Source organism: Lissotriton vulgaris, chromosome 5, assembly GCF_964263255.1.
Source record: "Lissotriton vulgaris chromosome 5, aLisVul1.2, whole genome shotgun sequence".
In the NCBI taxonomy this organism is placed as follows: domain Eukaryota; kingdom Metazoa; phylum Chordata; class Amphibia; order Caudata; family Salamandridae; genus Lissotriton; species Lissotriton vulgaris.
The window spans coordinates 1,544,830,225-1,544,853,726 of NC_141693.1; the positions used below are offsets into that span (position 1 = coordinate 1,544,830,225).

The following is a 23,502-nucleotide window of genomic DNA, read 5'->3' on the forward strand; positions in this document are numbered from 1 at the left end:
TCAGTTCTCTCCATAAGTAAACTTCCCATTTTCATCCTCTTCCATCCCCGACTTTAACACTCTGTTCTGTGCTATAATGGAGGCTCGGCATTTCGAGCAAGTGGAGAGAAATTGGAGGAGAACCACTTTCGACTCAACACTTCTTCTTTCCTGGATGCTTTTCTCAATAAACTGGGCTTTGACAGTGGTATCAAGCCGTCCTTGTCTTCAGCAGGACACAGAAACAGGCACCAAGTCTCCTAACCAAGTTCAACCACACTCTGCAACTTAATATACCAATGCTTTACAAATTAGCCAACTGTGTCATCAGCAAAAGCAGCCAATGTGCCAATCCTTTATAATTCTTCTGTAGTACTTTTCTTTCTCGTAGGCAAAATTAGCACTTTAACTGCACAAATCATACAGATTTTACACTTGAAGCACTCCATGAACACATACTTACACACCTTGCATTTTATCTATACACCCTTAAGCTAAAAACCCATTCTGTCAAGTCAAAATTCTGCAACCCTATTACATATTCAGTGCGTGTACATAGAAGCACTTCTTAATGCCACTAACATGAACAAGATTTTAGGCTGAAGATGCAATCTAAATGACTGTGCAGTATGTACTCCACTTCATGAATAATTAGGAATGAGATCATGATGGCTATAAGAGTATTGGAAGAGCCTGCTTCCATTCTGAATGGAAAGCTGAGTTGTGTGACCATTGGCAAAAACCAACCACGAAGGGACTCGAACCCTTAATCTTCTGATTCGAAGTCAGTCGCTTTATCCATTAAGCAACGCGGTCATATGTCCTGCTGTGCTTATTTTTAAAATGTAGGTGGTATGCAAGGATGGGAAATATGATATTTATAGTTATTTGGGTTTACATACCATTGTGTGTTTTCAGCTCCTTTCAATTAAAGCACTCTTTTGGAATCTATATAATGAAAATGTCACCAGTACGATAAGCTTTTGTTTTCTTTTTTGCATTTAAACCTCTTTCTTCATGAGATTAAAGCTCAGTTGTATGCTTTACATAGCTCTGGATATTTCCAGAAGTGGAGAGAAACTGTTTTGACAGTAGTACAAACTGCTCCTTTCTGGATATGCCAATTTACACACGCTCAAAGGTTGTATACGTTTCATGAATCCTGACTTGCCCTATTCAAGTAGCTGAAAGCCTGTCACCACCTCTAGAAACAACAGTTACACCAATCCGATTCAAATCATTTTTTCCAAAGGAATATCTTCTGCCGGGTAAAAGTTGCATCTGACAAAGATAGGTGTTTAAAAATCTACTTTGTAGTTTCAGAACACCATCATGACTCTGAAGAGTACAGAAGTAAAATGGTACCATTTCAAAGTTCCTAATACCTCATAAGCTTCTGAGCGGAAGCATGTAATAAATATATAAATTTTTCTGGAAATAAAGAGTGGATATTGGTTTTCAACTCAGATGGGACTCAAACCCACAATCCCTGGCTTAGGAGGCCAGTGCCTTATCCATTAGGCCACTCAGGCACAGATAAACACTTGCCGTCTAGAGGCATTATTTAAATGTATTCAATTGTCAAACACTGGTGTCTGCACAAAGGACATTTCTCAGTTCTCTCCATAAGTAAACTTCCTATTTTCATCCTCTTCCATGCCCGACTTTAAAACTCTGTTCTGTGCTATAATGGAGGCTCTGCATTTCGAGCAAGTGGAGAGAAATTGGAGGAGAACCACTTTCGATTCAACACTTCTTCTTTCCTGGATGCTTTTCTCAATAAACTGGGCTTTGACAGTGGTATCAAGCCATCCTTGTCTTCAGCAGGACACAGAAATAGGCACCAAGTCTCCTAACCAAGTTCAACCACACTCTGCAACTTAATAGACCAATGCTTTACAAATTAGCCAACTGTGTCATCAGGAAAGGCAGCCAATGTGCCAATCCTTTATAATTCTTCTGTAGTACTTTTCTTTCTCGTAGGCAAAATTAGCACTTTAACTGCACAAATCATACAGATTTTTACACTTGAAGCACTCCATGAACACAGACTTACACACCTTGCATTTCATCTACACACCCTTAAGCTAAAAACTCATTCTGTCAAGTCAAAATTCTGCAACCCTATTACATATTCAGTGCGTGTACATAGAAGCACTTCTTAATGCCACTAACATGGACAAGATTTTAGGCTGAAGATGCAATCTAAATGACTGTGCAGTATGTACTCCAATTCATAAATAATTAGGAATGAGAACATGAGGGCTATAAGAGTATTGGAAGAGCCTGCTTCCATTCTGAACGGAAAGCTGAGTTGTGTGTCCATTGGCAAAAACCGACCACGAAGGGACTCGAACCCTCAATCTTCTGATCCGAAGTCAGACACCTTATCCATTAGGCCACGCGGTCATATGTCCTGCTGTGCTTATTTTTATAATGTAGGTGGTATGCAAGGATGGGAAATATGATATTGATAGTTATTTAGGTTTACATCCCATTGTGTTTTTTCAGCTCCTTTCAACTAAAGCACTCTTTTGGAATCTATATAATGAGAATGTCACCAGTACGATAAGCTTTTGTTTTCTTTTTTGCATTTAAACCTCTTTCTTCATGAGATTAAAGCTCAGTTGTATGCTTTACATAGCTCTGGATATTTCCAGAAGTGGAGAGAAACTGTTTTGACAGTAGTACAAACTGCTCCTTTCTGGATATGCCAATTTACACACGCTCAAAGGTTGTATACGTTTCATGAATCCTGACTTGCCCTATTCAAGTAGCTGAAAGCCTGTCACCACCTCTAGAAACAACAGTTACACCAATCCAATTCAAATCATTTTTTTCCAAAGGAATATCTTCTGCCGGGTCAAAGTTGCATCTGACAAAGATAGGTGTTTAAAAATCTACTTTGTAGTTTCAGAACACCAACATGACCCTGAAGAGTACAGAAGTAAAATGGTACCATTTCAAAGTTCCTAATACCTCATAAGCTTCTAAGCGGAAGCATGTAATAAATATATAAATTTTTCTGGAAAAGTAAGATTGGATATTGGTTTTCACCTCAGATGGGACTCGAACCCACAATCCCTGGCTTAGGAGGCCAGTGCCTTATCCATTAGGCCACTGAGGCACAAATAAACACTTGCAGTCTAGAGGCATTATTTAAATGTATTCAATTGTCAAACACTGGTGTCTGCACACTGGACATTTCTCAGTTCTCTCCATAAGTAAACTTCCCATTTTCATCCTCTTCCATCCCCGACTTTAACACTCTGTTCTGTGCTATAATGGAGGCTCTGCATTTCGAGCAAGTGGAGAGAAATTGGAGGAGAACCACTTTCGACTCAACACTTCTTCTTTCCTGGATGCTTTTCTCAATAAACTGGGCTTTGACAGTGGTATCAAGCCGTCCTTGTCTTCAGCAGGACACAGAAACAGGCACCAAGTCTCCTAACCAAGTTCAACCGCACTCTTCAACTTAATAGACCAATGCTTCACAAATTAGCCAACTGTGTCATCAGCAAAGGCAGCCAATGTGCCAATCCTTTATAATTCTTCTGTAGTACTTCTCTTTCTCGTAGGCAAAATTTGCACTTTAACTGCACAAATCATACAAATTTTACACTTGAAGCACTCCATGAACACATACTTACACACCTTGCATTTCATCTACACACCCTTAAGCTAAAAACCCATTCTGTCAAGTCAAAATTCTGCAACCCTATTACATATTCAGTGCGTGTACATAGAAGCACTTCTTAATGCCACTAACATGAACAAGACTTTAGGCTGAAGATGCAATCTAAATGACTGTGCAGTATGTACTCCACTTCATGAATAATTAGGAATGAGATCATGATGGCTATAAGAGTATTGGAAGAGCCTGCTTCCATTCTGAATGGAAAGCTGAGTTGTGTGACCATTGGCAAAAACCGACCACGAAGGGACTCGAACCCTCAATCTTCTGATCCGAAGTCAGACACCTTATCCATTAGGCCACGCGGTCATATGTCCTGCTGTGCTTATTTTTATAATGTAGGTGGTATGCAAGGATGGGAAATATGATATTGATAGTTATTTAGGTTTACATCCCATTGTGTTTTTTCAGCTCCTTTCAATTAAAGCACTCTTTTGGAATCTATATAATGAGAATGTCACCAGTACGATAAGCTTTTGTTTTCTTTTTTGCATTTAAACCTCTTTCTTCATGAGATTAAAGCTCAGTTGTATGCTTTACATAGCTCTGGATATTTCCAGAAGAGGAGAGAAACTGTTTTGACAGTAGTACAAACTGCTCCTTTCTGGATATGCCAATTTACACACGCTCAAAGGTTGTATATGTTTCATGAATCCTGACTTGCCCTATTCAAGTAGCTGAAAGCCTGTCACAACCTCTAGAAACAACAGTTACACCAATCCAATTCAAATCATTTTTTCCAAAGGAATATCTTCTGCCGGGTCAAAGTTGCATCTGACAAAGATAGGTGTTTAAAAATCTACTTTGTAGTTTCAGAAGACCAACATGACCATGAAGAGTACAGAAGTAAAATGGTACCATTTCAAAGTTCCTAATACCTCATAAGCTTCTGAGCGGAAGCATGTAATATATATATACATTTTTCTGGAAAAGTAAGAGTGGATATTGGTTTTCACCTCAGATGGGACTCAACCCACAATCCCTGGCTTAGGAGGCCAGTGCCTTATCCATTAGGCCACTGAGGCACAGATAAACACTTGCAGTCTAGAGGCATTATTTAAATGTATTCAATCGTCAAACACTGGTGTCTGCACACAGGACATTTCTCAGTTCTCTCCATAAGTAAACTTCCCATTTTCATCCTCTTCCATCCCCGACTTTAACACTCTGTTCTGTGCTATAATGGATGCTCTGCATTTCGAGCAAGTGGAGAGAAATTGGAGGAGAACCACTTTCGACTCAACACTTCTTCTTTCCTGGATGCTTTTCTCAATAAACTGGGCTTTGGCAGTGGTATCAAGCCGTCCTTGTCTTCAGCAGGACACAGAAACAGGCACCAAGTCTCCTAACCAAGTTCAACCACACTCTGCAACTTAATATACCAATGCTTTGCAAATTAGCCAACTGTGTCATCAGCAAAGGCAGCCAATGTGCCAATCCTTTATAATTCTTCTGTAGTACTTCTCTTTCTCGTAGGCAAAATTTGCACTTTAACTGCACAAATCATACAGATTTTACACTTGAAGCACTCCATGAACACATACTTACACACCTTGCATTTCATCTACACACCCTTAAGCTAAAAACCCATTCTGTCAAGTCAAAATTCGGCAACCCTATTACATATTCAGTGCGTGTACATAGAAGCACTTCTTAATGCCACTAACATGAACAAGATTTTAGGCTGAAGACGCAATCTAAATGACTGTGCAGTATGTACTCCACTTCATGAATAATTAGGAATGAGAACATGATGGCTATAAGAGTATTGGAAGAGCCTGCTTCCATTCTGAATGGAAATCTGAGTTGTGTGACCATTGGCAAAAACAGACCACGAAGGGACTCGAACCCTCAATCTTCTGATCCGAAGTCAGACGTCTTATCCATTAGGCCATGCGGTCATATGTCCTGCTGTGCTTATTTTTATAATGTAGGTGGTATGCAAGGATGGGAAATATGATATTGATAGTTATTTAGGTTTACATCCCATTGTGTGTTTTCAGCTCCTTTCAATTAAAGCACTCTTTTGGAATCTATATAATGAAAATGTCACCAGTACGATAAGCTTTTGTTTTCTTTTTTGCATTTAAACCTCTTTCTTCATGAGAATAAAGCTTAGTTGTATGCTTTACATAGCTTTGGATATTTCCAGAAGTGGAGAGAAACTGTTTTGACAGTAGTAAAAACTGCTCCTTTCTGGATATGCCAATTTACACACGCTCAAAGGTTGTATGTGTTTCATGAATCCTGACTTGCCCTATTCAAGTAGCTGAAAGCCTGTCACCACCTCTAGAAACAACAGTTACACCAATCCAATGCAAATCATTTTTTCCAAAGGAATATCTTCTGCCGGGTCAAAGTTGCATCTGACAAAGATAGGTGTTTAAAAATCTACTTTGTAGTTTCAGAACACCAACATGAGTCCGGAGAGTACAGAAGTAAAATGGTACCATTTCAAAGTTCCTAATACCTCATAAGCTTCTGAGCGGAAGCATGTAATAAATATATACATTTTTCTGGAAAAGTAAGAGTGGATATTGGCTTTCACCTCAGATGGGACTCAAACCCACAATCCCTGGCTTAGGAGGCCAGTGCCTTATCCATTAGGCCACTGAGGAACAGATGAACACTTGAAGTCTAGAGGCATTATTTAAATGTATTCAATCGTCAAACACTGGTGTCTGCACACAGGACATTTCTCAGTTCTCTCCATAAGTAAACTTCCCATTTTCATCCTCTTCCATGCCCGACTTTAAAACTCTGTTCTGTGCTATAATGGAGGCTCTGCATTTCGAGCAAGTGGAGAGAAATTGGAGGAGAACAACTTTCGATTCAACACTTCTTCTTTCCTGGATGCTTTTCTCAATAAACTGGGCTTTGACAGTGGTATCAAGCCATCCTTGTCTTCAGCAGGACACAGAAACAGGCACCAAGTCTCCTAACCAAGTTCAACCACACTCTGCAACTTAATAGACCAATGCTTTACAAATTAGCCAACTGTGTCATCAGGAAAGGCAGCCAATGTGCCAATCCTTTATAATTCTTCTGTAGTACTTTTCTTTCTCGTAGGCAAAATTAGCACTTTAACTGCACAAATCATACAGATGTTTACACTTGAAGCACTCCATGAACACGGACTTACACACCTTGCATTTCATCTACACACTCTTAAGCTAAAAACCCATTCTGTCAAGTCAAAATTCTGCAACCCTATTACATATTCAGTGCGTGTACATAGAAGCACTTCTTAATGCCACTAACATGGACAAGATTTTAGGCTGAAGATGCAATCTAAATGACTGTGCAGTATGTACTCCAATTCATAAATAATTAGGAATGAGAACATGATGGCTATAAGAGTATTGGAAGAGCCTGCTTCCATTCTGAACGGAAAGCTGAGTTGTGTGTCCATTGGCAAAAACCGACCACGAAGGGACTCGAACCCTCAATCTTCTGATCCGAAGTCAGACACCTTATCCATTTGGCCACACGGTCATATGTCCTACTGTGCTTATTTCTATAATGTAGGTGGTATGCAAGGATGGGAAATATGATATTGATAGTTATTTAGGTTTACATCCCATTGTGTTTTTTCAGCTCCTTTCAACTAAAGCACTCTTTTGGAATCTATATAATGAGAATGTCACCAGTACGATAAGCTTTTGTTTTCTTTTTTGCATTTAAACCTCTTTCTTCATGAGAATAAAGCTCAGTTGTATGCTTTACATAGCTTTGGATATTTCCAGAAGTGGAGAGAAACTGTTTTGACAGTAGTAAAAACTGCTCCTTTCTGGATATGCCAATTTACACACGCTCAAAGGTTGTATGTGTTTCATGAATCCTGACTTGCCCTATTCAAGTAGCTGAAAGCCTGTCACCACCTCTAGAAACAACAGTTACACCAATCCAATTCAAATCATTTTTTCCAAAGGAATATCTTCTGCCGGGTCAAAGTTGCATCTGACAAAGATAGGTGTTTAACAATCTACTTTGTAGTTTCAGAACACCAACATGACCCTGAAGAGTACAGAAATAAAATGGTACCATTTCAAAGTTCCTAATACCTCATAAGCTTCTGAGCGGAAGCATATAATAAATATATAAATTTTTCTGGAAAAGTAAGAGTGGATATTGGTTTTCACCTCAGATGGGACTCGAACCCACAAAACCTGGCTAAGGAGGCCAGTGCCTTATCCATTAGGCCACTGAGGCACAGATGAACACTTGCAGTCTAGAGGCATTATTTAAATGTATTCAATCGTCAAACACTGGTGTCTGCACACAGGACATTTCTCAGTTCTCTCCATAAGTAAACTTCCCATTTTCATCCTCTTCCATGCCCGACTTTAAAACTCTGTTCTGTGCTATAATGGAGGCTCTGCATTTCGAGCAAGTGGAGAGAAATTGGAGGAGAACCACTTTCGATTCAACACTTCTTCTTTCCTGGATGCTTTTCTCAATAAACTGGGCTTTGACAGTGGTATCAAGCCATCCTTGTCTTCAGCAGGACACAGAAACAGGCACCAAGTCTCCTAACCAAGTTCAACCACACTCTGCAACTTAATAGAGCAATGCTTTACAAATTAGCCAACTGTGTCATCAGGAAAGGCAGCCAATGTGCCAATCCTTTATAATTCTTCTGTAGTACTTTTCTTTCTCGTAGGCAAAATTAGCACTTTAACTGCACAAATCATACAGATTTTACACTTGAAGCACTCCATGAACACATACTTACACACCTTGCATTTCATCTACACACCCTTAAGCTAAAAACCCATTCTGTCAAGTCAAAATTCTGCAACCCTATTACATATTCAGTGCATGTACATAGAAGCACTTCTTAATGCCACTAACATGGACAAGATTTTAGGCTGAAGATGCAATCTAAATGACTGTGCAGTATGTACTCCACTTCATGAATAATTAGGAATGAGAACATGATGGCTATAAGAGTATTGGTAGAGCCTGCTTCCATTCTGAATGGAAAGCTGAGTTGTGTGACCATTGGCAAAAACCGACCACGAAGGGACTCAAACCCTCAATCTTCTGATCCGAAGTCAGACGCCTTATCCATTAGGCCACGCGGTCATATGTCTTGCTGTGCTTATTTTTATAATGTAGATGGTATGCAAGGATGGGAAATATGATATTGATAGTTATTTAGGTTTACATCCCATTGTGTTTTTTCAGCTTCTTTCAATTAAAGCACTCTTTTCAAATCTATACAATGAGCATATCACCAGTACGATAAGCTTTTGTTTTCTTTTTTGCATTTAAACCTCTTTCTTCATGAGAATAAAGCTCAGTTGTATGCTTTACATAGCTCTGGATATTTCTAGAAGTGGAGAGAAACTGTTTTGACAGTAGTAAAAACTGCTCCTTTCTGGATATGCCAATTTACACACGCTCAAAGGTTGTATTCGTTTCATGAATCCTGACTTGCCCTATTCAAGTAGCTGAAAGCCTGTCACCACCTCTAGAAACAACAGTTACACCAATCCAATTCAAATCATTTTTTCCAAAGGAATATCTTCTGCCGGGTCAAAGTAGTATCTGACAAAGATAGGTGTTTAAAAATCTACTTTGTAGTTTCAGAACACTAACATGACTCTGAAGAGTACAGAAGTAAAATGGTACCATTTCAAACTTCCTAATACCACATATGCTTCTGAGCGGAAGCATGTAATAAATATATCAATTTGTCTGGAAAAGTAAGAGTGGATATTGGTTTTCACCTCAGATGGGACTCGAACCCACAATCCCTGGCTTAGGAGGCCAGTGCCTTATCCATTAGGCCACTGAGGCTCAGATAAACACTTGCAGTCTAGACGTATATTTTAAATGTATTCAATCATCAAACACTGGTGTCTGCACACAGGACATTTCTCAGTTCTCTCCATAAGTAAACTTTCCATTTTCATCCTCTTCCATGCCCGACTTTAACACTCTGTTCTGTGCTATAATGGAGGCTCTGCATTTCGAGCAAGTGGAGAGAAATTGGAGGAGAACCACTTTTGACTCAACACTTCTTCTTTCCTGGATGCTTTTCTCAATAAACTTGGCTTTGACAGTGGTATCAAGCCGTCCTTGTCTTCAGCAGGACACAGAAACAGGCACCAAGTCTCCTAACCAAGTTCAACCACACTCTCCAACGTAATATACCAATGCTTTGCAAATTAGCCAACTGTGTCATCAGCAAAGGCAGCCAACGTGCCAATCCTTTTTAATTCTTCTGTAGTACTTTCCTTTCTCGTAGGCAAAATTAGCACTTTAACTGCACAAATTATACAGATTTTACACTTGAAGCACTCCATGAACACATACTTACACACCTTGCATTTCATCTACACACCCTTAAGCTAAAAACCCATTCTGTCAAGTCAAAATTCTGCAACCCTATTACATATTCAGTGCATGTACATAAAAGCACTTCTTAATGCCACTAACATGGACAAGATTTTAGGCTGAAGATGCAATCTAAATGACTGTGCAGTATGTACTCCACTTCATGAATAATTAGGAATGAGAACATGATGGCTATAAGAGTATTGGTAGAGCCTGCTTCCATTCTGAATGGAAAGCTGAGTTGTGTGACCATTGGCAAAAACCAACCACGAAGGGACTCGAACCCTCAATCTTCTGACCCGAAGTCAGACGCCTTATCCATTAGGCCACGCGGTCATATGTCTTGCTGTGCTTATTTTTATAATGTAGGTGGTATGCAAGGATGGGAAATATGATATTTATAGTTATTTAGGTTTACATCCCATTGTGTTTTTTCAGCTCCTTTCAATTAAAGCACTCTTTTGGAATCTATATAATGAGAATGTCACCAGTACGATAAGCTTGTGTTTTCTTTTTTGCATTTAAACCTCTTTCTTCATGAGAATAAAGCTCAGTTGTATGCTTTACATAGCTCTGGATATTTCTAGAAGTGGAGAAAAACTAATTTGACAGTAGTAAAAACTGCTCCTTTCTGGATATGCCAATTTACACACGCTCAAAGGTTGTATACGTTTCATGAATCCTGACTTGCCCTATTCAAGTAGCTGAAAGCCTGTCACCACCTCTAGAAACAACAGTTACACCAATCCAATTCAAATCATTTTTTCCAAAGGAATATCTTCTGCCGGGTCAAAGTTGCATCTGACAAAGATAGGTGTTTAAAAATCTACTTTGTAGTTTCAGAACACCAACATGACTCTGAAGAGTACAGAAGTAAAATGGTACCATTTCAAAGTTCCTAATACCACATAAGCTTCTGAGCGGAAGCATGTAATAAATATATCAATTTTTCTGGAAAAGTAAGAGTGGATATTGGTTTTCACCTCAGATGGGACTCTAACCCACAATCCCTGGCATAGGAGGCCAGTGCCTTATCCATTAGGCCACTGAGGCACAGATAAACACTTGCAGTCTAGAGGCATTATTTAAATGTATTCAATCATCAAACACTGGTGTCTGCACACAGGACATTTCTCAGTCCTCTCCATAAGTAAACTTCCCATTTTCATCCTCTTCCATCCCCGACTTTAACACTCTGTTTTGTGCTATAATGGAGGCTCTGCATTTCAAGCAAGTGGAGAGAAATTGGAGGAGAACCACTTTCGACTCAACACTTCTTCTTTCCTGGATGCTTTTCTCAATAAACTGGGCTTTGACAGTGGTATCAAGCCGTCCTTGTCTTCAGCAGGACACAGAAACAGGCACCAAGTCTCCTAACCAAGTTCAACTAAACTCTGCAACTTAATAGACCAATGCTTTACAAATTAGCCAACTGTGTCATCAGCAAAGGCAGCCAATGTGCCAATCCTTTTTAATTCTTCTGTAGTACTTTTCTTTCTCGTAGGCAAAATTAGCACTTTAACTGCACAAATTAAACAGATTTTACACTTGAAGCACTCCATGAACACATACTTACACACCTTGCATTTCATCTACACACCCTTAAGCTAAAAACCCATTCTGTCAAGTCAAAATTCTGCAACCCTATTACATATTCAGTGCATGTACATAGAAGCACTTCTTAATGCCACTAACATGGACAAGATTTTAGGCTGAAGATGCAATCTAAATGACTGTGCAGTATGTACTCCACTTCATGAATAATTAGGAATGAGAACATGATGGCTATAAGAGTATTGGTAGAGCCTGCTTCCATTCTGAATGGAAAGCTGAGTTGTGTGACCATTGGCAAAAACCGACCACGAAGGGACTTGAACCCTCAATCTTCTGATCCGAAGTCAGACGCCTTATCATTAGGCCACGCGGTCATATGTCTTGCTGTGCTTATTTTTATAATGTAAGTGGTATGCAAGGATGGGAAATATGATATTTATAGTTATTTAGGTTTACATCCCATTGTGTTTTTTCAGCTCCTTTCAATTAAAGCACTCTTTTGGAATCTATATAATGAGAATGTCACCAGTTCGATAAGCTTTTGTTTTCTTTTTTGCATTTAAACCTCTTTCTTCATGAGAATAAAGCTCAGTTGTATGCTTTACATAGCTCTGGATATTTCTAGAAGTGGAGAGAAACTAATTTGACAGTAGTAAAAACTGCTCCTTTCTGGATATGCCAATTTACACACGCTCAAAGGTTGTATACGTTTCATGAATCCTGACTTGCCCTATTCAAGTAGCTGAAAGCCTGTCACCACCTCTAGAAACAACGGTTACACCAATCCAATTCAAATCATTTTTTCCAAAGGAATATCTTCTGCCGGGTCAAAGTTGCATCTGACAACGATAGGTGTTTAAAAATCTACTTTGTAGTTTCAGAACACCAACATGACTCTGAAGAGTACAGAAGTAAAATGGTACCATTTCAAAGTTCCTAATACCACATAAGCTTCTGAGCGGAAGCATGTAATAAATATGTCAATTTTTCTGGAAAAGTAAGAGTGGATATTGGTTTTCACCTCAGATGGGACTCTAACCCACAGTCCCTGGCATAGGAGGCCAGTGCCTTATCCATTAGGCCACTGAGGCACAGATAAACGCTTGCAGTCTAGAGGCATTATTTAAATGTATTCAATCGTCAAACACTGGTGTCTGCACACAGGACATTTCTCAGTCCTCTCCATAAGTAAACTTCCCATTTTCATCCTCTTCCATCCCTGACTTTAATACTCTGTTTTGTGCTATAATGGAGGCTCTGCATTTCGAGCAAGTGGAGAGAAATTGGAGGAGAACCACTTTCGACTCAACACTTCTTCTTTCCTGGATGCTTTTCTCAATAAACTGGGCTTTGACAGTGGTATCAAGCCGTCCTTGTCTTCAGCAGGACACATAAACAGGCACCAAGTCTCCTAACCAAGTTCAACTAAACTCTGCAACTTAATAGACCAATGCTTTACAAATTAGCCAACTGTGTCATCAGCAAAGGCAGCCAATGTGCCAATCCTTTATAATTCTTCTGTAGTACTTCTCTTTCTCGTTGGCAAAATTAGCACTTTAACTGCACAAATCATACAGATTTTACACTTGAAGCACTCCATGAACACATACTCACACACCTTGCATTTCATCTACACACCCTTAAGCTAAAAACCTATTCTGTCAAGTCAAAATTCTGCAACCCTATTACATATTCAGTGCGTGTACATAGAAGCACTTCCTAATGCCACTAACATGAACAAGATTTTAGGCTGAAGATGCAATCTAAATGACTGTGCAGTATGTACTCCACTTCATGAATAATTAGGAATGAGAACATGATGGCTATAAGAGTATTGGAAGAGCCTGCTTCCATTCTGAATGGAAATCTGAGTTGTGTGATCATTGGCAAAAACCGACCACGAAGGGACTCGAACCCTCAATCTTCTGATCTGAAGTCAGACGCCTTATCCATTAGGCCACGCGGTCATATGTCCTGCTGTGCTTATTTTTATAATGTAGGTGGTATGCAAGGATGGGAAATATGATATTGATAGTTATTTAGGTTTACATCCCATTGTGTGTTTTCAGCTCCTTTCAATTAAAGCACTCTTTTGGAATCTATATAATGAAAATGTCACCAGTACGATAAGCTTTTGTTTTCTTTTTTGCATTTAAACCTCTTTCTTCATGAGATTAAAGCTCAGTTGTATGCTTTACATAGCTCTGGATATTTCCAGAAGTGGAGAGAAACTGTTTTGACAGTAGTACAAACTGCTCCTTTCTGGATATGCCAATTTACACACGCTCAAAGGTTGTATGTGTTTCATGAATCCTGACTTGCCCTATTCAAGTAGCTGAAAGCCTGTCAAGTCAAGTCAAGTCAAGTAGAAATTTGTATAGCGCGCTACATACCCAGAGGGTCTCAAGGCGCTTGGGGAGGGGAAGGGAGTTACTTGTCGAATAACCAGGTTTTAAGTTGCTTTCTGAATGCTAGGTGGTTCTGTGTGAGACGTAGGTGGATGTGGAGTGAGTTCCAGGTTTTAGCTGCGAGGTAGGAGAAGGATCTACCTCCCATGGTGGTTTTATTGATGCGAGGAGTGGTAGCAAGGGCTTGGTTGGAAGATCGTAGCTGGCGAGGGGGGGTGTAGAAGGAAATTCGTGTGTTGAGGCATTCGGGTCCAAGTTCGTAGAGTGCTTTGTGAGCGTGGGTTAGGAGTCGGAAAGTAATCCTCTTATTGACGGGGAGCCAGTGGAGGTTTTTCAGGTGGCTAGAGATATGGTCTTTGCGTGGGATGTCTAGTATGAGTCTGGCTGATGCGTTCTGGATGCGTTGGAGTTTTTTCTGGAGTTTTGCTGTGATACCGGCGTATAGGGTGTTTCCGTAGTCCAGGCGACTTGTAACCAGTGCATGGGTGACTGTCTTTCTAGTTTTGGTGGGGATCCAGCGAAATGTTTTTTTGAGCATGCGGAGGATGTTGAAACATGAAGATGAGACTAGGTTGACTTGTCTGTTCATCGAGAGAGAGGAGTCCAGGATGATGCCCAGGTTTCGTGCGTGGTCCGTCGGGATGGGTGCTTTTCCAAGGGCCTCTGGCCACCAAGAGTCGTCCCAAGCGGAGGGGAAGGTGCCTAAGATAAGGACTTCTGTTTTGTCTGAGTTCAGTTTCAGACGGCTGTGCTTCATCCACTCTGCTACTTCTTTCATGCCTTCATGTAAGTTGGTTTTGGCGGTGTTGGGGTCTTTGGTGAGTGATAGGACCAGTTGGGTGTCGTCTGCGTAGGAGATGATGTTGAGGTTGTGTTGGCGAGCGATGGTCGCGAGGGGGCTCATGTATATGTTGAAGAGGGTGGGGCTGAGTGAGGAACCTTCGGGTACGCCGCAGATGACTTCAGTGGCCTCGGAGTTGAATGGTGGGAGGCGGACTCTCTGGGTTCTTCCGGTGAGGAATGAGGTGATCCATTCCAGAGCTTTTCCTTGGATCCCGGTGTTATTGAGGCGCTGTAGGAGAGTGCCATGGCAGACTGTGTCGAAGGCTGCGGAGAGGTCGAGGAGGATGAGGGCGACTGTGTCTCCGTTGTCTAGTAGAGTTCGAATGTCGTCTGTAGCTGCGATGAGAGCGATCTCCGTGCTGTGTTTGGCTCGGAAGCCGGACTGTGAAGAGTCGAGGGATTTGTTGCTTTCGAGGAAGGCAGCGAGCTGGTTGTTGACGGCTTTCTCGATGAATTTGGCCGGGAATGGTAGGAGCGAGATGGGGCGGTAGTTTTTGAGTTCGGTGGGGGCCGCTGTGGGTTTTTTCAGAAGGGCGCTGAGTTCGGCGTGTTTCCAGCTTTCCGAGAAGGTGGCGGAGTTGAGGGAGCAGTTGATGACAATCCTTTATAATTCTTCTGTAGTACTTTTCTTTCTCGTAGGCAAAATTAGCACTTTAACTGCACAAATCATACAGATTTTACACTTGAAGCACTCCATGAACACATACTTACACACCTTGAATTTCTTCTACACACCCTTAAGCTAAAAACCCATTCTGTCAAGTCAAAATTCTGCAACCCTATTACATATTCAGTGCGTGTACATAGAAGCACTTCTTAATGCCACTAACATGAACAAGATTTTAGGCTGAAGATGCAATCTAAATGACTGTGCAGTATGTACTCCACTTCATGAATAATTAGGAATGAGAACATGATCGCTATAAGAGTATTGGAAGAGCCTGCTTCCATTCTGAATGGAAAGCTGAGTTGTGTGACCATTGCCAAAAACCAACCACGAAGGGACTCAAACCCTCAATCTTCTGATCCAAAGTCAGACGCCTTATCCATTAGGCCACGCAGTCATATGTCCTGCTGTGCTTATTTTTATAATGTAGGTGGTATGCAAGGATGGGAAATATGATATTGATAGTTATTTAGGTTTACATCCCATTGTGTGTTTTCAGCTCCTTTCAATTAAAGCACTCTTTTGGAATCTATATAATGAAAATGTCACCAGTACGATGAGCTTTTGTTTTCTTTTTTGCATTTAAACCTCTTTCTTCATGAGATTAAAGCTCAGTTGTATGCTTTACATAGCTCTGGATATTTCCAGAAGTGGGGAGAAACTGTTTTGACAGTAGTACAAACTGCTCCTTTCTGGATATGCCAATTTACACACGCTCAAAGGTTGTATGTGTTTCATGAATCCTGACTTGCCCTATTCAAGTAGCTGAAAGCCGGTCACCACCTCTAGAAACAACAGTTACACCAATCCAATTCAAATAATTTTTTCCAAAGGAATATCTTCTGCTGGGTCAAAGTTGCATCTGACAAAGATAGGTGTTTAAAAATCTACTTTGTAGTTTGAGAACACCAACATGAGTCCGGAGAGTACAGAAGTAAAATGGTACCATTTCAAAGTTCCTAATACCTCATAAGCTTCTGAGCGGAAGCATGTAATAAATATATCAATTTTTCTGGAAAAGTAAGAGCCGATATTGGTTTTCACCTCAGATGGGACTCAAACCCACAATCCCTGGCTTTTGAGGCCAGTGCCTTATCCATTAGGCCAATGAGGCACAGATAAACACTTGCAGTCTAGAGGCATTATTTAAATGTATTCAATCGTCAAACACTGGTGTCTGCACACAGGACATTTCTCAGTTCTCTCCATAAGTAAACTTCCCATTTTCATCCTCTTCCATCCCCGACTTTAACACTAAGTTCTGTGCTATAATGGAGGCTCTGCATTTCGAGCAAGTGGAGAGAAATTGGAGGAGAACCACTTTCGACTCAACACTTGTTCTTTCCTGGATGCTTTTCTCAATAAACTGGGCTTTGACAGTGGTATCAAGCCGTCCTTGTCTTCAGCAGGACACAGAAACAGGCACCAAGTCTCCTAACCAAGTTCAACCACACTCTGCAACTTAATAGACCAATGCTTTACAAATTAGCCAACTATGTCATCAGCAAAGGCAGCCAATGTGCCAATCCTTTATAATTCTTCTGTAGTACTTTTCTTTCTCGTAGGCAAAATTAGCACTTTAACTGCACAAATCATACAGATTTTTACACTTGAAGCACTCCATGAACACATACTTAAGAAACCAACAGCGGACCCCACCGACCTCAAGAATTACCGCCCCATCTCGCTTCTCCCGTTTCCAGCCAAAGTCATCGAGAAGACCGTCAACAAGCAGATGGCCGCCTTCCTCGAGACGAACGGATCCCTCGACCCCTCACAGTCCGGCTTCCGAGCCAAACACAGCACCGAGACCGCCCTCATCGCCGCCACCGATGACATCCGAGCCCTGATGGACAATGGAGAAACAGCGGCCCTCATCCTCCTAGACCTCTCCGCGGCATTCGACGCGGTCTGCCACCGCACCCTAATACAGCGCCTCAGCAACATCGGAATCCAGGACAAGGCGCTGGAATGGATCATCTCCTTCCTCGACGGAAGAACACAGCGAGTCCGCCTACCACCGTACAAGTCAGAGGCCTCCGAAGTCATCTGCGGCGTCCCCCAAGGATCATCCCTGAGCCCCACCCTCTTCAACGTCTACATGAGCCCCCTCGCGGCCATCGTACGCAAACACCACCTCAGCATCATCTCCTACGCCGACGACACCCAGCTGATCCTCTCCCTGACCAACGACCCGCCGCCGCCAGAGCCAACCTGCACGAAGGGATGAGAGAGGTAGCCGAGTGGATGACGACCAGCCGCCTGAAACTGAACTCGGACAAGACGGAGGTCCTCATCCTGGGCTCCTCACCCTCCGCCTGGGACGACTCCTGGTTGCCTCCCGCCCTGGGCACCGCACCCAAACCGACAGACCATGCACGAAACCTGGGCTTCATCCTGGACTCCTCCCTCTCCATGACCAGGCAAGTTAACAGCGTCTCCTCGGCGTGCTTCAACATCCTACGCATGCTACGGAAGATCTTCTGGTGGATCCCCACAGAGACCAGGAAGACCGTCACCCAGGCCCTCGTCACCAGCCGACTGGACTACGGCAACGCCCTCTACGCCGGGACCACCGCCAAGCTCCAGAAGAGACTCCAGCGGATCCAAAACGCCTCAGCCAGACTCATCCTCGACATCCCACGATCCAGCCACATCTCCGGACATCTGAGAGACCTTCACTGGCTCCCCATCAACAAGAGAATCACCTTCCGCCTCCTCACCCACGCACACAAAGCCCTACACGACCAAGGCCCGAGCTACCTCAACAGCCGAGTCAACTTCTACGCTCCCAAACGCCACCTCCGATCAGCCAACCACGCCCTCGCCGCCGTCCCCCGCATCCGAAGAGCGACTACAGGAGGAAGGTCCTTCTCCTACCTGGCCGCCAAGACCTGGAACTCCCTCCCGTCCGACCTGCGCCTGACCCAAGACCACCTCTCCTTCAGGAAGAAGCTGAAGACCTGGCTGTTCGAGCAGTAGCGGCACCCCCCCCCCCAAGCGCCTTGAGACCCTACGGGTATGTAGCGCGCTTTACAAGTGTCACTGATTGATTGATTGATTGATTGATACTTACACACCTTGCATTTCATCTACACACCCTTAAGCTAAAAACCCATTCTGTCAAGTCAAAATTCTGCAACCCTATTACATATTCAGTGCGTGTACATAGAAGCACATCTTAATGCCACTAACATGGACAAGATTTTAGGCTGAAGATGCAATCTAAATGACTGTGCAGTATGTACTCCACTTCATGAATAATTAGGAATGAGAACATGATGGCTATAAGAGTATTGGAAGAGCCTGCTTCCATTCTGAACGGAAAGCTGAGTTGTATGTCCATTGGCAAAAACCGACCACGAAGGGACTCAATCCCTCAATCTTCTGATCCGAAGTCAGACACCTTATCCATTAGGCTACACGGTCATATGTCCTGCTGTGCTTATTTTTATAATGTAGGTAGTATGCAAGGATGGGAAATATGATATTGATAGTTATTTAGGTTTACATCCCATTGTGTTTTTTCAGCTCCTTTCAATTAAAGCACTCTTTTGGAATCTATATAATGAGAATGTCACAAGTAGGATAAGCTTTTGTTTTCTTTTTTGCATTTAAACCTCTTTCTTCATGAGATTAAAGCTCAGTTGTATGCTTTACATAGCTCTGGATATTTCCAGAAGTGGAGAGAAACTGTTTTGACAGTAGTACAAACTGCTCCTTTCTGGATATGCCAATTTACACACGCTCAAAGGTTGTATATGTTTCATGAATCCTGCCTTGCCCTATTCAAGTAGCTGAAAGCCTGTCACCACCTCTAGAAACAACAGTTACACCAATCCAATTCAAATCATTTTTTCCAAAGGAATATCCTCTGCCGGGTCAAAGTTGCATCTGACAAAGATAGGTGTTTAAAAATCTACTTTGTAGTTTCAGAACACCAACATGACCCTGAAGAGTACAGAAGTAAAATGGTACCATTTCAAAGTTCCTAATCCCACATAAGCTTCTGAGCGGAAGCATGTAATAAATATATCAATTTTTCTGGAAAAGTAAGAGCGGATATTGGTTTTCACCTAAGAAGGGACTCAAACCCACAATCCCTGGCTTTGGAGGCCAGTGCCTTATCCATTAGGCCACTGAGGCACAGCTAAACAGTTGCAGTCTAGAGGCATTATTTAAATGTATTCAATCGTCAAACACTGGTGTCTGCACACAGGATATTTCTCAGTTCTCTCCATAAGTAAACTTCTCATTTTCATCCTCTTCCATCCCCGACTTTAACACTCTGTTCTGTGCTATAATGGACTCTCTGCATTTCGAGCAAGTGGAGAGAAATTGGAGGAGAACCACTCTCGACTCAACACTTCTTCTTTCCTGGATGCTTTTCTCAATAAACTGGGCTTTGACAGTGGTATCAAGCCGTCCTTGTCTTCAGCAGGACACAGAAACAGGCACCAAGTCTCCTAACCAAGTTCAACCACACTCTGCAACTTAATAGACCAATGCTTCACAAATTAGCCAACTGTGTCATCAGCAAAGGCAGCCAATGTGCCAATCCTTCATAATTCTTCTGTAGTACTTCTCTTTCTCGTAGGCAAAATTAGCACTTTAACTGCACAAATCATACAGATTTTACACTTGAGGCACTCCATGAACACATACTTACACACCTTGCATTTCATCTACACACCCTTAAGCTAAAAACCCATTCTGTCAAGTCAAAATTCTGCAACCCTATTACATATTCCGTGCGTGTACATAGAAGCACTTCTTAATGCCACTAACATGAACAAGATTTTAGGCTGAAGATGCAATCTAAATGACTGTGCAGTATGTACTCCACTTCATGAATAATTAGGAATGAGAAAATGATGGCTATAAGAGTATTGGAAGAGCCTGCTTCCATTCTGAACGGAAATCTGAGTTGTGTGACCATTGGCAAAAATGGACCACGAAGGGACTCGAACCCTCAAGCTTCTGATCCGAAGGCAGACGCATTATCCATTAGGCCACGCGGTCATATGTCCTGCTGTGCTTATTTTTATAATGTAGGTGGTATGCAAGGATGGGAAATATGATATTGATAGTTATTTAGGTTTACATCCCATTGTGTTTTTTCAGCTCCTTTCAATTAAAGCACTCTTTTGGAATCTATATAATGAGAATGTCACCAGTACGATAAGCTTTTGTTTTCTTTTTTGCATTTAAACCTCTTTCTTCATGAGATTAAAGCTCAGTTGTATGCTTTACATAGCTCTGGATATTTCCAGAAGTGGAGAGAAACTGTTTTGACAGTAGTGCAAACTGCTCCTTTCTGGATATGCCAATTTACACACGCTCAAAGGTTGTATACGTTTCATGAATCCTGCCTTGCCCTATTCAAGTAGCTGAAAGCCTGTCACCACCTCTAGAAACAACAGTTACACCTATCCAATTCAAATCATTTTTTCCAAAGGAATATATTCTGCCGGGTCAAAGTTGCATCTGACAAAGATAGGTGTTTAAAAATCTACTTTGTAGTTTCAGAACACCAACATGACCCTGAAGAGTACAGAAGTAAAATGGTACCATTTCAAAGTTCCTAATACCTCATAAGCTTCTGAGCGGAAGCATGTAATAAATATATACATTTTTCTGGAAAAGTAAGAGTGGATACTGGTTTTCACCTCAGATGGGACTTGAACCCACAATCCCTGGCTTAGGAGGCCAGTGCCTTATCCATTAGGCCACTGAGGCACAGTGAAACACTTGCAGTCTAGAGGCATTATTTAAATGTATTCAATCGAAAAACAGTGGTGTCTGCACACAGGACATTTCTCAGTTCTCTCCATAAGTAAACTTCCCATTTTCATCCTCTTCCATCCCCGACTTTAACACTCTGTTCTGTGCTATAATGGAGGCTCTGCATTTCGAGAAAGTGGAGAGAAATTGGAGGAGAACCACTTTCGACTCAACACTTCTTCTTTCCTGGATGCTTTTCTCAATAAACTGGGCTTTGACAGTGGTATCAAGCCGTCCTTGTCGTCAGCAGGACACAGAAACAGGCACCAAGTCTCCTAACCAAGTTCAACCACACTCTGCAACTTATTATACCAATGCTTTACAAATTAGCCAACTGTGTCATCAGCAAAGGCAGCCAATGTGCCAATCCTTTATAATTCTTCTGTAGTACTTTTCTTTCTCGTAGGCAAAATTAGCACTTTAACTGCACAAATCATACAGATTTTACACTTGAAGCACTCCATGAACACATACTTACACACCTTGCATTTCATCTACACACCCTTAAGCTAAAAACCCATTCTGTCAAGTCAAAATTCTGCAACCCTATATTACATATTCAGTGCGTGTACATAGAAGCACTTCTTAATGCCACTAACATGAACAAGATTTTAGGCTGAATATGCAATCTAAATGACTGTGCAGTATGTACTCCACTTCATGAATAATCAGGAATGAGAACATGATGGCTATAAGAGTATTGGAAGAGCCTGCTTCCATTCTGAATAGAAAGCTGAGTTGTGTGACCATTGGCAAAAACCGACCACGAAGGGACTCGAACCCTCAATCTTCTGATCCGAAGTCAGACGCCTTATCCATTAGGCCACACGGTCATATGTCCTGCTGTGCTTATTTTTACAATGTAGGTGATATGCAAGGATGGGAAATATTATATTTATAGTTCTTTAGGTTTACATCACATTGTGTGTTTTCAGCTCCTTTCAATTAAAGCACTCTTTTGGAATCTATATAATGAAAATGTCACCCGTACGATAACCTTTTGTTTTCTTTTTTGCATTTAAACCTCTTTCTTCATGAGATTAAAGCTCAGTTGTATGTTTTACAAAGCTCTGGATATTTCCAGAAGTGGAGAGAAAATGTTTTGACAGTAGTACAAACTGCTCCTTTCTGGATATGCCAATTTACATACGCTCAAAGGTTGTATGTGTTTCATGAATCCTGACTTGCCCTATTCAAGTAGCTGAAAGCCTGTCACCACCTCTAGAAACAACAGTTACACCAATCCAATTCAAATCATTTTTTCCAAAGGAATATCTTCTGCTGGATCAAAGTTGCATCTGACAAAGATAGGTGTTCAAAAATCTACTTTGTAGTTTCAGAACACCAACATGAGTCCAAAGAGTACAGAAGTAAAATGGTACCATTTCAAAGTTCCTAATACCTCATAAGCTTCTGAGCGGAAGCGTGTAATAAATATATAAATTTTTCTAGAAAAGTAATAGTGGATATTGGTTTTCACCTCAGATGGGACTCGAACCCACAATCCCTGGCTTAGGAGGCCAGTGCCTTATCCATTAGGCCACTGAGGCACAGATAAGCACTTGCAGTCTAGAGGCATTATTTAAATGTATTCAATCGTCAAACACTGGTGTCTGCACACAGGACATTTCTCAGTTCTCTCCATAAGTAAACTTCCCATTTTCATCCTCTTCCATCCCCGACTTTAACACTCTGTTCTGTGCTATAATGGAGGCTCTGCATTTCGAGCAAGTGGAGAGAAATTGGAGGAGAACCACTTTCGACTCAACACTTCTTCTTTCCTGGATGCTTTTCTCAATAAACTGGCCTTTGACAGTGGTATCAAGCCGTCCTTGTCTTCAGCAGGACACAGAAACAGGCACCAAGTCTCCTAACCAAGTTCAACCACACTCTGCAACTTATTATACCAATGCTTTACAAATTAGCCAACTGTGTCATCAGCAAAGGCAGCCAATATGCCAATCCTTTATAATTCCTCTGTAGTACTTTTCTTTCTCGTAGGCAAAATTAGCACTTTAACTGCACAAATCATACAGATTTTACACTTGAAGCACTCCATGAACACATACTTACACACCTTGCATTTCATCTACACACCCTTAAGCTAAAAACCCATTCTGTCAAGTCAAAATTCTGCAACCCTATTACATATTCAGTGCGTGTACATAGAAGCACTTCTTAATGCCACTAACATGAACAAGATTTTAGGCTGAATATGCAATCTAAAT

The 23,502-nt window shown here is 41.4% G+C and overlaps 12 non-coding genes across 12 annotated transcripts; all 12 read right to left on the reverse strand.

Annotated features, from left to right (window-relative positions):
* Positions 1 to 2,315: 2,315 nt before the first annotated feature.
* On the reverse strand, positions 2,316 to 2,388 carry TRNAR-UCG (transfer RNA arginine (anticodon UCG)). The gene has a single exon. It is a non-coding gene; the product is annotated as a tRNA-Arg (tRNA).
* A 645-nt stretch (positions 2,389 to 3,033) lies between these two features.
* Positions 3,034 to 3,106, reverse strand: TRNAR-CCU (transfer RNA arginine (anticodon CCU)). Its single transcript has one exon. It is a non-coding gene; the product is annotated as a tRNA-Arg (tRNA).
* Positions 3,107 to 3,909: 803 nt separating this feature from the next.
* Positions 3,910 to 3,982, reverse strand: TRNAR-UCG (transfer RNA arginine (anticodon UCG)). Its single transcript has one exon. It is a non-coding gene; the product is annotated as a tRNA-Arg (tRNA).
* A 3,113-nt stretch (positions 3,983 to 7,095) lies between these two features.
* On the reverse strand, positions 7,096 to 7,168 carry TRNAR-UCG (transfer RNA arginine (anticodon UCG)). The gene has a single exon. It is a non-coding gene; the product is annotated as a tRNA-Arg (tRNA).
* Positions 7,169 to 8,688: 1,520 nt separating this feature from the next.
* TRNAR-UCG (transfer RNA arginine (anticodon UCG)) lies at positions 8,689 to 8,761 on the reverse strand. The gene has a single exon. It is a non-coding gene; the product is annotated as a tRNA-Arg (tRNA).
* Positions 8,762 to 9,405: 644 nt separating this feature from the next.
* TRNAR-CCU (transfer RNA arginine (anticodon CCU)) lies at positions 9,406 to 9,478 on the reverse strand. The gene has a single exon. It is a non-coding gene; the product is annotated as a tRNA-Arg (tRNA).
* A 1,520-nt stretch (positions 9,479 to 10,998) lies between these two features.
* On the reverse strand, positions 10,999 to 11,071 carry TRNAR-CCU (transfer RNA arginine (anticodon CCU)). The gene has a single exon. It is a non-coding gene; the product is annotated as a tRNA-Arg (tRNA).
* Positions 11,072 to 11,874: 803 nt separating this feature from the next.
* On the reverse strand, positions 11,875 to 11,946 carry TRNAR-UCG (transfer RNA arginine (anticodon UCG)). Its single transcript has one exon. It is a non-coding gene; the product is annotated as a tRNA-Arg (tRNA).
* Positions 11,947 to 12,590: 644 nt separating this feature from the next.
* TRNAR-CCU (transfer RNA arginine (anticodon CCU)) lies at positions 12,591 to 12,663 on the reverse strand. Its single transcript has one exon. It is a non-coding gene; the product is annotated as a tRNA-Arg (tRNA).
* An 8,493-nt stretch (positions 12,664 to 21,156) lies between these two features.
* On the reverse strand, positions 21,157 to 21,229 carry TRNAR-CCU (transfer RNA arginine (anticodon CCU)). Its single transcript has one exon. It is a non-coding gene; the product is annotated as a tRNA-Arg (tRNA).
* Positions 21,230 to 22,034: 805 nt separating this feature from the next.
* On the reverse strand, positions 22,035 to 22,107 carry TRNAR-UCG (transfer RNA arginine (anticodon UCG)). Its single transcript has one exon. It is a non-coding gene; the product is annotated as a tRNA-Arg (tRNA).
* A 644-nt stretch (positions 22,108 to 22,751) lies between these two features.
* On the reverse strand, positions 22,752 to 22,824 carry TRNAR-CCU (transfer RNA arginine (anticodon CCU)). Its single transcript has one exon. It is a non-coding gene; the product is annotated as a tRNA-Arg (tRNA).
* Positions 22,825 to 23,502: the final 678 nt, after the last annotated feature.